This window comes from Pteropus vampyrus, unplaced genomic scaffold (genome assembly GCF_000151845.1).
Source record: "Pteropus vampyrus isolate Shadow unplaced genomic scaffold, Pvam_2.0 Scaffold292, whole genome shotgun sequence".
NCBI classification, from domain to species: Eukaryota; Metazoa; Chordata; class Mammalia; order Chiroptera; family Pteropodidae; genus Pteropus; species Pteropus vampyrus.
In genome coordinates, this window is record NW_011889073.1 from 582,565 (window position 1) to 594,945 (window position 12,381).

The window sequence follows — 12,381 nt, forward strand, 5'->3', positions numbered from 1 at the left end:
TTGCTTGCTTGCTTGCTTGCTTGCTTGCTTGCTTGCTTTCTTTCTTCCTTTCTTTTTTCTGTTTTCTCACATAGCCCTCCCCTTGCTGAAAGTTTCTCAGGAGTGTCGCTCTTTGCCTGTTCGCCAGGGGCTTTCATGTTTAGTATGAAAATAAAATCATGCGTCCACGCCCATGCTGCCCTGAACAAGCCCCAAACCATCTGACCTTGGAAGCTAAGCAGGGTCGGGCCTGGTTAGTATTTGGATGGGAGACCACCTAGGAAAACCAGGTGCTGTAGGCGTAAAAAATAAAAAATAAGGGATTGTAAACTGACGAGGTCCTCGCAATCTGTGAGGTCAACCAAGGATTGCCTCTCCTAAATTAAAAAATAAATAAATAAATAAATAAATAAATAAAAACTAAAAAAAGAAAAGAAAATCATGCAACATAGTGCCTCCTTTCAGGTGCTAAATCCATCAGTGAAAACCCAAGTCCGTTTCAATGCCACGCATTCATTTCCTTGCCTGATGCCAAGTCAAAACGACAAGTCCTCCCACTTTCAGACGTGTGTATAACAGAGCCATTGGACACAATGTTTGGAGCAAGTTGCTAACCAACATTCTATAGAACAGAGTGTATTCAGTGATATGACTCACAGATAAATTACTTCACCCTCGTGGACCTCACACTGGGTGTGCCATTTGCTCTAGATTGACTCAGTGCTTAACCCTTCCAGGTATGGGGAAATTCCTCTTTTCGTCCACAAAGTCTCAAACATTTCTGAGCGGTGGCAAGGATATTCGTGGGAGGGAAAACTGCAGGGTAGGGAAGATGGTGGTGTAAGGGGCTACCTCATCTCAGAGCTGGATTAGCAGTTTCTCAGTATACGTTTCATTTATTGACAGGGGCGCCGATTACGGAAAAATGCAAATTTCAGCAGTTCGGCAGGTAGACATAAAAACGGGAATAACTCTTTCATCTGTACCACTGCAGGCGGTTTTACATTCAAGAAAAGTTCAATATTTTACAAGATTAAATATGTTCTTCCATCTCATTTTTATCGCCCTTTTTGAAACAGATATTGAGGGTGTATTTTTCTTGTCAGCATGCCCAGGTCTTAAACCCCTAATGCTCGCTAACAAGGAGGGAAGGCTCTGTATATCGTGCTCTGTTTGCTCCGTTTAAAGGTTTGTAAATGTTCTCCTGAGCAAATAAACCAGGACGGCACTGTGCCATCAACGCGAGTCCATTCAGCTTCAGTCACTAAGGACGTGTTCCCTCAATTGCTTTGTTATCTGTTGATCTGTCATTCTCTTCCCATCTTCTTTTTCCTACATCTAAGATTAGTTTTAATAAAAGTCCAATGACTTGTGATAATAGTAAAGGCAAAAATATTTCATTCAGCCTCTGAAATACTGGTATGATTTTAATACCACTAATGGAGGACTGATGATTTCTGCAGGAATTAAGAAGAATCTGGAGTCACAAGCTGACCCAAGATACTGAGAAAGTGGTCTTCCTGTTATCAGCATCCCCCACCAGAGTGGTACTTTTGTTACAACCGATGAACCTACATGGACACGTCGTCATCACCCAAAGTCCGTGGTTTAAGCTTAGGGTTCACTCTTGCTGTTGCTCACTCTCTGGGTTTGAACAGATGCATGGTGACATGGATTTATCATTGGAGTATCACACACTGAGTATTTTCTCTGCCCTAAAAATCCTCTGCGCCCCGCCTATTCATCCCTCCCTTCCAATCCCCAGAAACCACTGGCCTTTTTACTGTCTCCATAGTTTTTGCCTTTTCCAGATGTTGGGATCATACTACGCGTAGTGTTTTCAGATTGGCTCCTTTCTCTTACTAATGTGCATTTACGTTTCTTCCGTGTCTTTTATCGCTCAATAGCTCGTACCTTTTTAGGGCTGAATAATAACGTATTATCTGGATGTTACACAGTTTATTTATTCATTCTCCCACTGAAGGACAGCTTTGTTGCTTCCCAGTTTGCGCAGTCATGAATAAAAGTGCTACAATCATCCACGTGCAGGATTTTGCATGAACGTAAGTTTTCAACTTCTTTGGGTGAATACCAAGGGTCACAGTTGCTGGATTGTATGGAGAGTGTTTAGTTTTGTCAGAAACTGCCACACTGTCTTCCAAAGTGGCTGTGCCATTTTGCACGTTTGCCAGCAACAAATGAGAGTTATTATTCACATCCGTGTCCGCATTTGATGCTGTCAGTGTTTTGGATTTTGGCGATTCTAATAGGTGTTCAGGGCTATCTCGTTGTTGTTTTAATTTGCATTTCCCTGGTGACGAATGACATGTTTTCATATGCTCACTTGCCTGCTGTATATCTTTTCTGATGAGGTTTCTGTCAAGGTTTGGCTCGTTTTTTAAATCAGGTTGTTTGTGTTTTTTTTTATTGTTGAGGGGAAATAGTGGTAAGGGGTTAAGTTAATCTCTTCATCCTCCAAACACCCAGATGTGTCAGCTGTGTCTCCAGACCCCATGAAGCATTGAAGTTTCACCTCTCAGAACAGTCAGCAGTCCAGCATGGCGGATGACCTCAGGCCAGTTACTTCACTTCTCTTCTGCTCAGGTTCCTTTTCTATAAAAATTAAGATCATAACAGTCCTAATGTCTACACGTCTGTACGGATTAAGTTGATAATGCTCTTAGCACAGTGCCAGGTACGCCAGGTGACTGCATAGGAAACACTGCTTTTCATTAATAAGAAGCGAACTGTGGAATGGAATTATCAGATGAAATTGAGTTTTAAGAATAGGAGTATTGGCCAGTTTGGCTTGTATATTAGTTCGCTGGGAATGCCATGACAAAATACCGTAACAGGCCAGGGCTGAAATAATGAATTAATTTTCTCACCGTTACGGAGAGCAGAAGCCTGAGGTCAAGGTGTCAGAGGGTTGGTTTCTTCTGAGACCAGTCTCCTCGGCTCTCAGATGGCCACCTTCCCACTGTGTCTTCCTTCGATATATGTATATATGAATGTCCTATTGGATTAGGGCCCACCTTAATGACCTAATGTTAATTTAATTACTTCTTTAAGGCCCTATCTCCAAATACAGTGACATTCTGAGGTGCTGGAGGTTAGGACTTCACCCTATAAATTTGGTGGTGGGAAGGGAAGACACAATTCAAACCATCATGGTCTGGAAAGTCTATCTACTTCTATTCGGCTTTTTCAAGGAGATGAGATATGTCTCTCTGCCCCGCTCTGTCCTCCCTGAAGTCAGCTTTCCAGGGCTTGACTTAGGAGGCAGCTGGCATTGTTAAATGGAACAAGCAAAAGCTGCCTTGTGAAACGGAATCCAAAATGCATAGTCCCATGTGTTATGGGTTGACTTGTGTCCCCCAAAGTTCACATGTTGGAATCCTAACCCCCAGGACCTCAGAATGTGACCTCATTTGGAGAGAGGGTCCTTATAGAGGTAATCAAGATTAAAACGAGGTCCTGAGGGTGGGCTCTAATCCAATATGACTGTCATAAAAGGGGGAAACTTGGGCCCAGGGACACACAGGAAGGGGGATGTTGTAAGACTCATCCATAAGCCAAGAGGGAGGCTGGAGAAGCCCCTTCCCGCAGCACCCAGAATAAACTCTCTGCCGACACCTTGATCTGGGGCTGCTCTCCTCTAGAACTGTGAGAAAATAAACGTCTATTGTTCAAGCCACCCAAACTGTGGTACTCTGTTATGGTGGCCCTCGCAAAGGAAGACGCCACGCTTCCTCCATTTACCGGACAATCATGTAATCAGCTTCTACGGTGTGCTGGGCCTGAAGATGCAATGATGGATAATACGCACGTCCTAGCCGTAAGGAGTTTTTAGGCTTTGCAGGGTAGGGGAGACGATTACTTTAAAAAATCATTTGGGTTCAGTGTGACTGGTGTTCCATTTCCTTGTTAGTTGGAAATACGTTTTCAGCTTTTATTTTAATTTGGCGGCAAAACACTGACTTTTGCTAAGAAGGAGTCATTGTCTGCGGGCCCAAGGGTGGGGTACGTCAGGCCTCCCACCTGTCTCCTGCCTGCCGCTCTAGTTGGCTGACTCCGCACGCTGGTCCTTCCTCCACAGTCTTGGGAAAGGCAGATCAGGTCTTGCCACAGCTTAAGCTACCCCACCCCGCTCTGGCTTAAAGCGTTTCACTGACCTCCCATTTTCCCACGTCTAACTCCCTAAAATGCCACACACCCTGGCATGGTCTCCTGTTTCAGCCCGGCCAGACTCACTCCCTGACAGGAACCTCGGCTTGTTCCTTTTGCCTGAATCTCTACCTTCCTTGCGACCTGGTCCGCCCACCTCCCTTCAGACCTTGCTTATTCACCATTTTTCCTGGAGAGCTTTCCTTGAGCACCGAGCTTAAGGCAAGTCTCCCTTGTAACGCCAGCAGATAAGAAAACATCTGTTTTCTTATCACGATCGAAGTTTTTCATTTATTTTTACAATTGTTGGATTTCTCTAAGCTCTATGAAGGCATGTTGATGTCCATTCACGATAGTATCCTCAGTGCTGGGGCACGCAGTTGGGGCTCGATAAATACCGGTTGAATGAATCAATGAATAAATGAACAAGTGGGCCAGTACCGATAGCTAGAATTTCCAAATCGGGAAGCAAGCTATAGTATTTGAAAAATAGTCAAGTATTAGTGAATATGGGCAAAATCAGTACAAATTTGAATATTATTGTGGAAACAAACTTTGCAAAGTTGTTTATTGTTAAAAATCTCTTTTATCTGTGAAAATTAGTTTCTTCCTTTCACACTTTGAATATATTTCCTGAATATTTACTTAATAGTCTATTCACTAGAAAATCTCTCATCATGTTTAGAGAATTTTTATGTAATTCTATTCTTTTTTAAATAGTTGGACACCTGTCGATCCGTAACAAGTCACTAGGTTTCATGCTAGACTAAGAATTTTCTAGGCCTTTTTAATTTAATTTGAATTAATTAGGTATTGAATGAGTTTGAAGGACTGTAGGGCAAAAGTACGGCTGCTCCATAATCGATTTACCAAATGTTTATTGGCTTATGCTGATGTGAAGAGGATTATGAGTCTAGAGCCCAGCACTGGAGGCGTTGGTGACCTGCCACAGGACACATAAATGTAAACAAATGTTACAGCACAGCAAGATAACGGCCACCAGGGGAATGTGCAAAGTGCTCTCAACTTCACACAGCAAATGGAAAGCCCAAGACTTACACAATTATCCCAACTCTCCGCATTTCAATAAATATCACAGTCACAGAAGGAAATATGCTGGATAGGACGAGACCCGTTCGCCCACTAGCAGAGCCAATCACTTGCTATTCACCTTCCTTCCCTTTAAGCTAACATGTTTCTTTATTTTATTAGCTTTAATGAGAAAATCACTTCCTCTCTCCTTGTCATTTCTTCGTACTCCTCCCCCTTCCCTAGTCTGCCACTGCCTTTCCCCAGTGTGTAATTATTTTTTTACTTTATGGTTGGTCTTTTGGCACCGTATTCCCTAAGTGAGATGAATTCATATTCCCTAGCTCACCCGCCTTTTCAGTGATCTTCCTTGATTTCTGGCTTTCTTGAAAACGCAAAATAACTATTTCCCTATCTGGATAAAATTTAAGAATTTGGAGTGAATGGGGAAGTCAGAATCCTAAGATACAGGTTCGACCTTTCAAGAAGATTTGGAGTATATCTACTACAGCTGTCTAAGCAACGTGGATAGAAAATAAAAATCGAGATAGGAAGTAAAAACGCTAACCCATTCGACACAAATGTTCTTTTAGCTACAAGCATAATTTATTGCTAGCTGCTTCTATTCTGGCCCCATCAGGTAAAATTGCTCAGGTGAGTCAAAATGTTTTTCAGAAACATTTTTTAATCTGATGTATTTTTTAATCTGTCAGGTGCAACTAAGTTCTGAAAATATTAGAAAGTAAAGCTATGATAAAGTATCTGCATTCAGAATTTATAGAAAGTAGAGTTTCTTGGTATGTAATTGCTTAATGGAAGTCGCCCCATCTTGAGAGCAGAGGGGGTATGCAGGTGCCCTGCTGGGGATGGCAGCCTCTTTACCTGTTGGGTAACCATTTCCTTGGACCCCAGCAATGACTGCTTAGCCAATCATAGAGAGATACATGATAAAGCAACTAGTCGTTCATTCGATCATTCACTCATTCGACTAATATTTATTGAGTGCCCCTGTATACCAGGCACTGTTCTAGGCCCCGCAGAAACAGAAGTGAACACAGCAAGCAAAGCGCCTGCCTCCATGAGTTTACATTCTAGCAAGCAAAACAGACCATAAACATCCAGACAAATAACCATATGCATTAATATCCGGTGGCATTAAGAGTTATGAAGAAGTTAAAGCAGAGGAAGGGGTGAGAGCTAATACGAGGCGATGTTTTAAATACGGTGAACAAGAAGGGCTCTCTGGGGAAGTGATATTTAATCGCAGACCCAAAGGAAGCGAGAGCCATTAAATATCAGGAAGGGTGACCCAGGCAGGGGACAGAGCATGCACAAAGGCACAGGACAAGAATATGTCCAAGATCCGTCGTGTAGAAACTTTTTTTTTTCTTTTTAAATCAAACCAGGAGCAACACATTCTAAGTTTATTTTGAATGACATCGAACACTTCTTATCTTGGGGGTTGCTCAGTGATTCATTACAGTTATGAGAAGAGGTCAATATGGATTTGACAGAATCCATGGCCTTTATTGTGTTGAGGTAATGTCCTTTATTCGTAGTTTATTGAGTGTTTTTATTATGAAAGGCTGTTGAATTTTGTCAAATGCTTTCTCTGCGTCAATCGAGATCAGCATGTGGAATTTTTTCTTCATTCTATTAATGGATTATATTGCATTATTTGATTTTGTTATGTTGAACCATCCTTGCAGTCCAGGAATAAATCTTGTTGGGTTATGCTGTATAAATCCTTTTCACGTACTGTTGACTTTGGTTTGCTAGTATTTTGCTGAAAACTTTTGCATCAGTCTTCATCAGGAATGTTGGCCTGTGGTTTTCTTTAGTTGTAGTATCTTTGTTGAATTCTGAATTTCAGGATATTGTTAGCCTCATAAAATCAGTTTGAAATCGTTCCCTTCTATAAACGTTTGGTGGAATTCTCCAGTGAAGCCATCAGAGATCCTGGGCTTTTCTTTCCTGAGAACGTTTTTGATTTACTGATTCGATCTCCTTACTAAGTTGCAAGTCTTTTAGTTTGTTTTCTTTCGTGCTTCCGTCTTGTTGCATGTTTCTGGGAAATTCTTCATTTCTTTTAGGTTGTCTAATTTGTTGGCATATAATTATTCATAATAGCCTTGTATGATCCTTTTCCTTTTTGTGACATCAGTTATAATGTCTCCTCTTTCGTTTATGATTTTTGTTATTTGAATCTCTTTTTTTCTTAATTAGTCTAGCTAAAGTTTTTTCAGTCTTGCTTATCTTTTCAAAAAACCAGCTTTTAGTTTCGTTAATTTTTCTATTGTTTTTCTCTTCTTTATTTTGTTTATTTCTACTAATCTTTGTGATTCTTTCCTTTTGCTAACTTTGGGTTTAGTTTGTTCCTTTGTTTCCTAGTTCCTTGAGGTAAAAAGTTAGGTTGCTGACTTGAGATCTTTCTCGTTTTTTTAATATAGGCATTTACCGCTATACACTTCCCTGTTTTCTTTTGCTACATCCCATAAGTTTTGGTATGTTGTGCTTTCATTTTCGACTCAAGATATTTTCTAATTTCCCTTGTGGTCTCATATTTGACCCATTAGTTGTTCCAAAATGTTTATTAACTTCTACATGTTTGTAAACTTTCCAGTTTTCTTTCTGTTATTGATTTCTAGTTTAATTTCATTGTGCTCAAAGAAGATATGGTATGATTTCAATCTTAAATTTGTTAAGACTTGTTTTGTGTCCTAACATGTAATTTATGGTGAAGAATGTTCCTTATACACTTGAGAAGAATGTATATTCTGCTTCTATTGGGGGCAGTGTTCTGTATTTATCTGTTAGGTTCAATTAGTCTATAATGTTATTCAAGTTATCTGTTTCCTTATTGATATTCTGTCTGAATATTCTATCCTTTACTGAATATGGGGTATTGAAATCCCCTAATATTATTTTTATTGTTTATTTCTCTTTTTAACTCTATCGAAATTCTGTTTGCTTCATATATTTGGTGCTCTAATATTAGGTACACATATATGTTTATAATTATTATATATTCTCAGTGAATCGGCCCTTTTATTCTTATGTAATGCTCTTTGTTTTTTCTGACAATTTTCGTATTAAAGTCCATTTTGTCTGATATAAATATAGCCACCCTTGATCTCTTTCGCTTACAATTTATATGGATTTTTCCCTTATCTTTTCACTTTCTGCCTATGTGTGTCCTTACAGCTTAAGTGAGTCTCTTATTGATAGCATAAAGTTAGATCTTATATTTTATCCACTCAATCATTCTGTATCTTTGGATTGGAGAGTTTAATCTATTTATACTTAAAGTAATTACTGATAGGTAAGGACTTACTATTGCCACTTTGTTAATTGTTTTTCAGGGCAGGGAGTGGTTATTTTGTCTCTCTTTTCCTCTATGATGCCTTCCTTTGTTTTTAAAATTTTTTGGAGTGACATGCTTTGATTTCTCTTGAACTGTCTTTTGTGTATCTTCTGTAGATATTTTCTTTGTACTACCATGGGGATTATATAAAACATCATTATAACTATTTTAAATTGATAACAACTTAATTTCAATCACATACATAAACTACTTTTACATCTCCCCCCTCCAAATTATATTATTGATGTCACAAATTACATCTTTTTATATTTTGTACCATTAGCAGTTAAAGTTATTTTTAGGCTTTTATCTTTTAAATTCTACATGAGAATTAAAGGTGATTTATGCACGAGCATTACAGTATTAAAGGATTTTGTTTTTGTCTATGTATTTACCTTTACCAGAGAGCTTTACATTTTTATATTTTCATATGCTTTTGTATTGCTGTACAAGTCATTCATTTTAAGAGGAAAGTGTGTACATACTTCAATTTGGCAGTACTCAAAATCCTGGTACTTCAGAAATCTGGGGGTTTATTTTTGTTCTTTCTTATTGCTAGCCTTTGTGTTTTTTGTTTTGTTTTGTTTTTAATAATAATTATTATGATCTTTTCCTTTAAGCCTGAGTCATTTTCATGGTGTTTTCAGTCTCTCGATGAATTTTTTCCAGAACTTCAGGCCACTCACACCTAGTCTCTGAACTTAGCGGAAATGAATCCCAATCTTCATGTCTTGAAAAAACCTAACAACTAAGGATTTCAAACAAGTTTTTTTTCTCCTCAGCCCACTTCTCTCTTTGATCTCCCAGCCCAGAACCCTATGGAAATGTCACATCTTCCAAGATCCATTTATAGCGAGAACTTGGCCGGTTCATGCCTGGTGGGGTCCTCACAGTGTCAAGTCCTGTTTCTGAAAGAAGTCCTGGAACCCTGGAGATCTTCTGCAGAAAAGCTTTATGACATCACTTCCAAGAAACGTCCCAGGCTGGACATTTCCCTCATCTACTGCCCCTGGTGGAACTCAAATGGGAAACTCAACTTTCTCAGAGCCTAAAGCAATTATATTATGAAGATAATGACGGATTTAAACAGTTTGAGTTATTTTTCAGTTTGCCACAAAGGAAAGACCACAAAGTTATAAATAACAAACATAAAGGCTTGATGCTGAAAATGTGTCCAAATGCTTTTCTAAAAGGAGTTGCCATGTTCATCTTCAGATATAATAGGTGTGAGGCGCTGCCAATGGTACTGTCCATTTCCTGCTGCCATCCAAGCTACAAATGAAGTTTTAAGGACTTTTTACCGCAAATTAAATTCTCTCCGATAGTCTTTGCATTTACCACTCAGTTTATGGGTGAAATTATCGAGTAGCTTTTGCTAATAATCATCTGAGCTTCTGAACTTGGAATCCAGCACTTTTACAATATTCCATTAAGATTGCAGAGTTCACTAGGTGAGGTCATTGCATGCCCCGTGTTGCAGAGTTGCCTTACCTGGGTAAATGCAAATGCAATAAATAAATACAGAACCAGAATGGAAACGGAATGCAGCAATCGATGAAGAATTAGGATCCAGGCCATACTAGCTAGAGCTCACCTTTCTGACTTGGATCACCTGCTTACCATAGTTTTTTTCCCTTCTCTTTATCTGGCCCCGATCTCTCTCATGTTAGAAAAAGGACATCAGGTACCCTCTTTATTGCCCCCAAAGGATTTTTCATTTCTTGTCGAGCTCTTTATTCTTTGACCTTACGACACTTTGTACCTCTCACAGATGTCCTTTGGTCCGTGCTGCATTCTGGTTATCTGCGAGCATCTTATCCTTGCCCTCCCCGGCTATGCTGGAAGATATAAATTTAATAAGAAAACTTCCCGTGTTTTGCAGTACGTCTCAGTGTTGATCAACATTTATGTGTGGATCCTGGATGAAATTCCATCATTATCTTCTTTCCTAAAAATCTGCATATGCTTTGGTACCTATCTCCTTGAAATAATTTCCCTATAAACCTCAAGGAGTTGGTGATGAGTTTCTGTGGTGGAAGTATTTGTCTTATTTAAAGTCTAAGGAAGCCGTATGCCAGGTCAGAGTTTGTTCTTAAGAAAAGGAAACCCCTTGAAACAGAAGCATATCATTTGGGGTGTTAATGAAATACAGAGAGGATAAGCAATGTCAAGTTCGAGCCTGTGATGGATGAACATTGGGCCTTAGACATATTCTCTTATTTCTAATAGTAATTAAGAGAGTTTTCATTTCTCGTTGCAAAAATGAAAATCACAACACAGCAAAGCTCCGTAAACTTAGATATGCTTCGGAAATGTGTCTTCAAGGATTAGCAACAACGGGACATAAATATTAAGAGCTGGCATTTGAATCATGTTCTGATTGGCTAAGGTAGATTTTATCAGCCGCACTTGATAGAAGAGAAAACTGCGGTCGCTGAGGTCACCCCAGCTGCTCCCAGGTAGAGTTCTATTTTGGAGTCAGCTCTCTGATTCCACCTCCTTTTCTGCGTCTATTACTCACCCTCTTTCTGGAGGAGAATCTGGACTTGAAAGAAATCAGGAAGGTCCCCAGAGCTGGAAGTCATGCCCTAGTTGCTGTTTTTCATTCCAGCCTGAATATATTTTTCCAGAAAGATGCTCGTCTCCTCTGGCCCCTGTCTCCCGGGCCCTCCGCCAGTGCGTGTGCACATGCACGCACACGTGCGCGCGCACACACACACACACACACACACACACACACACACACACACAGAGCCTAGAGAACAAAGAACAGGGTGTGGAGTCGCTACCTGTTCCACCTTCACATTCCCACAGAGCCAGCCAGGATTCTGCGCTGTGGGGGTGGGAGCCAGAATCTTCCTGCCATGGAGCAGGCAGCTGCCACCTCGTCACCTCAGCAATTCCTACGATGCCAGGAGATAGATAGTCTCCAGGGCTTGCTGCTCACTGCTTCTCCCTCCCTCTGGAAAAGCTCATCAGTTCAGGTGTTGCAGACCTGCCAATTAGCAAGTATTTATTAGAGGAAGTGGTGACAAACATTTATTTATTGAGTATCTGCTCTGTTCAACACAAAATATTAATAATCATAATTACAATTTCCTGGGTACTCACTTTGGTGTGAACTGACTCTAATAAATACGACAGTAACTCTAGATATTGTGGTTATTTTACAGACCAGAAAAGACAGATGGCTTAAGGATCTTGATCAGGTTTATACAAGAGGATGAGTGGCAAATCCAGGTGTGTTTCACTCCTGAACCACCAAGCCGTAGGCAAGGAGCTTAGACCTTAAACAGGATATTGGCCCGAGTCCAGCTAACTCTCTCACTAGATGGAAGGAGTTGAATTGTGTCCCCCCAAAAAAGAAATGTTGACGTCCCAATCCCCAGGACCTCAGAGTGTGACTTCATTTGGAAATGGGGTCACGGCAGATGTAATTACTTAGGGTAAGATGAGGTCAGACTGAAGCAAGGTGAACACTTAATCCGAGATGGCTGGTGTTCTTATGAGGAGACAAGAGACAGGGAAGAGGCCACGTGATGACGTGGCAGAGCCTGGAGTGATGGGGCCGTGAGCCAAGGAACGCCTGGGCCACCAGACGCTGGGGCCACCCGAGGCTGGAAGCAGCAGGGAAGGGTCCCACCCCACCGGTTTCTGAGGAGGCGCAGTCCTGCTGACACCTTGGTTTCAGCCTTCTGGCCCCCAGAACTGTGAGACAATACATTTCGGTTGTTTTGTGATACTTTGTCACTACAGCCCTGGGAAACTCATATGCCAAACGGCACCAAGCGAGTGTCTTAACAGAGGCGTACGGTGCGGATCATAGGGATCCGTCTGTTACA

General features: G+C 40.7%; 1 pseudogene; it reads left to right on the plus strand.

The window, feature by feature from the left end:
• Positions 1–162: 162 nt before the first annotated feature.
• On the plus strand, positions 163–281 carry LOC111729955 (annotated as a pseudogene).
• The last annotated feature ends 12,100 nt before the right edge of the window (positions 282–12,381 follow it).